The sequence below is a fragment of the Trifolium pratense genome, unplaced genomic scaffold (assembly GCF_020283565.1).
Source record: "Trifolium pratense cultivar HEN17-A07 unplaced genomic scaffold, ARS_RC_1.1 scaffold_85, whole genome shotgun sequence".
Classification (NCBI taxonomy): Eukaryota; Viridiplantae; Streptophyta; class Magnoliopsida; order Fabales; family Fabaceae; genus Trifolium; species Trifolium pratense.
The window spans coordinates 72,501-76,125 of record NW_025721067.1 but is presented as its reverse complement, the minus strand read 5'-3'; positions in this window follow the sequence as shown (position 1 = coordinate 76,125).

The window sequence follows — 3,625 nt, the reverse complement described above, 5'->3', positions numbered from 1 at the left end:
AAAAAGATCAAATTCCATGCCTATGCCAAGTTGGACCAAGGCCCCGTCTCGTTTTGCTATAAGCAAGGGCGTGGCAAGGCACGCGGGGGGCCAAAAAATCAAAGTGCTCCGAAAATGCACACGGGGGTGTCAAGCAACCTCCATGTACCGTGGCATGACCGTGGCCAAGTAATAAAGATCAAATTCCATGCCTATGCCAAGTTGGACCAAGGCCCCGTCTCGTTTTGCTATAAGCAAGGGCGTGGCAAGGCACGCGGGGGGCCAAAAAATCAAAGTGCTCCGAAATGCACACGGGGGTGTCAAGCAACCTCCATGTACCGTGGCATGACCGTGGCCAAGTAATAAAGATCAAATTCCATGCCTATGCCAAGTTGGACCAAGGCCCCGTCTCGTTTTGCTATAAGCAAGGGCGTGGCAAGGCACGCGGGGGGCCAAAAAATCAAAGTGCTCCGAAATGCACACGGGGGTGTCAAGCAACCTCCATGTACCGTGGCATGACCGTGGCCAAGTAATAAAGATCAAATTCCATGCCTATGCCAAGTTGGACCAAGGCCCCGTCTCGTTTTGCTATAAGCAAGGGCGTGGCAAGGCACGCGGGGGGCCAAAAAATCAAAGTGCTCCGAAAATGCACACGGGGGTGTCAAGCAACCTCCATGTACCGTGGTCAAATTCCATGCCTATGCCAAGTTGGACCAAGGCCCCGTCTCGTTTTGCTATAAGCAAGGGCGTGGCAAGGCACGCGGGGGGCCAAAAAATCAAAGTGCTCCGAAAATGCACACGGGGGTGTCAAGCAACCTCCATGTACCGTGGCATGACCGTGGCCAAGTAATAAAGATCAAATTCCATGCCTATGCCAAGTTGGACCAAGGCCCCGTCTCGTTTTGCTATAAGCAAGGGCGTGGCAAGGCACGCGGGGGGCCAAAAAATCAAAGTGCTCCGAAATGCACACGGGGGTGTCAAGCAACCTCCATGTACCGTGGCATGACCGTGGCCAAGTAATAAAGATCAAATTCCATGCCTATGCCAAGTTGGACCAAGGCCCCGTCTCGTTTTGCTATAAGCAAGGGCGTGGCAAGGCACGCGGGGGGCCAAAAAATCAAAGTGCTCCGAAATGCACACGGGGGTGTCAAGCAACCTCCATGTACCGTGGCATGACCGTGGCCAAGTAATAAAGATCAAATTCCATGCCTATGCCAAGTTGGACCAAGGCCCCGTCTCGTTTGCTATAAGCAAGGGCGTGGCAAGGCACGCGGGGGGCCAAAAAATCAAAGTGCTCCGAAAATGCACACGGGGGTGTCAAGCAACCTCCATGTACCGTGGCATGACCGTGGCCAAGTAATAAAGATCAAATTCCATGCCTAGGCCAAGTTGGACCAAGGCCCCGTCTCGTTTTGCTATAAGCAAGGGCGTGGCAAGGCACGCGGGGGGCCAAAAAATCAAAGTGCTCCAAAATGCACACGGGGGTGTCAAGCAACCTCCATGTACCGTGGCATGACCGTGGCCAAGTAATAAAGATCAAATTCCATGCCTATGCCAAGTTGGACCAAGGCCCCGTCTCGTTTTGCTATAAGCAAGGGCGTGGCAAGGCACGCGGGGGGCCAAAAAATCAAAGTGCTCCGAAAATGCACACGGGGGTGTCAAGCAACCTCCATGTACCGTGGCATGACCGTGGCCAAGTAATAAAGATCAAATTCCATGCCTATGCCAAGTTGGACCAAGGCCCCGTCTCGTTTTGCTATAAGCAAGGGCGTGGCAAGGCACGCGGGGGGCCAAAAAATCAAAGTGCTCCGAAAATGCACACGGGGGTGTCAAGCAACCTCCATGTACCGTGGCATGACCGTGGCCAAGTAATAAAGATCAAATTCCATGCCTAGGCCAAGTTGGACCAAGGCCCCGTCTCGTTTTGCTATAAGCAAGGGCGTGGCAAGGCACGCGGGGGGCCAAAAAATCAAAGTGCTCCGAAATGCACACGGGGGTGTCAAGCAACCTCCATGTACCGTGGCATGACCGTGGCCAAGTAATAAAGATCAAATTCCATGCCTATGCCAAGTTGGACCAAGGCCCCGTCTCGTTTTGCTATAAGCAAGGGCGTGGCAAGGCACGCGGGGGGCCAAAAAATCAAAGTGCTCCGAAAATGCACACGGGGGTGTCAAGCAACCTCCATGTACCGTGGCATGACCGTGGCCAAGTAATAAAGATCAAATTCCATGCCTATGCCAAGTTGGACCAAGGCCCCGTCTCGTTTTGCTATAAGCAAGGGCGTGGCAAGGCACGCGGGGGGCCAAAAAATCAAAGTGCTCCAAATGCACACGGGGGTGTCAAGCAACCTCCATGTACCGTGGCATGACCGTGGCCAAGTAATAAAGATCAAATTCCATGCCTATGCCAAGTTGGACCAAGGCCCCGTCTCGTTTTGCTATAAGCAAGGGCGTGGCAAGGCACGCGGGGGGCCAAAAAATCAAAGTGCTCCGAAAATGCACACGGGGGTGTCAAGCAACCTCCATGTACCGTGGCATGACCGTGGCCAAGTAATAAAGATCAAATTCCATGCCTATGCCAAGTTGGACCAAGGCCCCGTCTCGTTTTGCTATAAGCAAGGGCGTGGCAAGGCACGCGGGGGGCCAAAAAATCAAAGTGCTCCGAAATGCACACGGGGGTGTCAAGCAACCTCCATGTACCGTGGCATGACCGTGGCCAAGTAATAAAGATCAAATTCCATGCCTATGCCAAGTTGGACCAAGGCCCCGTCTCGTTTTGCTATAAGCAAGGGCGTGGCAAGGCACGCGGGGGGCCAAAAAATCAAAGTGCTCCGAAATGCACACGGGGGTGTCAAGCAACCTCCATGTACCGTGGCATGACCGTGGCCAAGTAATAAAGATCAAATTCCATGCCTATGCCAAGTTGGACCAAGGCCCCATCTCGTTTTGCTATAAGCAAGGGCGTGGCAAGGCACGCGGGGGGCCAAAAAATCAAAGTGCTCCAAAATGCACACGGGGGTGTCAAGCAACCTCCATGTACCGTGGCATGACCGTGGCCAAGTAATAAAGATCAAATTCCATGCCTATGCCAAGTTGGACCAAGGCCCCGTCTCGTTTTGCTATAAGCAAGGGCGTGGCAAGGCACGCGGGGGGCCAAAAAATCAAAGTGCTCCGAAAATGCACACGGGGGTGTCAAGCAACCTCCATGTACCGTGGCATGACCGTGGCCAAGTAATAAAGATCAAATTCCATGCCTATGCCAAGTTGGACCAAGGCCCCGTCTCGTTTTGCTATAAGCAAGGGCGTGGCAAGGCACGCGGGGGGCCAAAAAATCAAAGTGCTCCGAAATGCACACGGGGGTGTCAAGCAACCTCCATGTACCGTGGCATGACCGTGGCCAAGTAATAAAGATCAAATTCCATGCCTATGCCAAGTTGGACCAAGGCCCCGTCTCGTTTTGCTATAAGCAAGGGCGTGGCAAGGCACGCGGGGGGCCAAAAAATCAAAGTGCTCCGAAATGCACACGGGGGTGTCAAGCAACCTCCATGTACCGTGGCATGACCGTGGCCAAGTAATAAAGATCAAATTCCATGCCTATGCCAAGTTGGACCAAGGCCCCGTCTCGTTTTGCTATAAGCAAGGGCGTG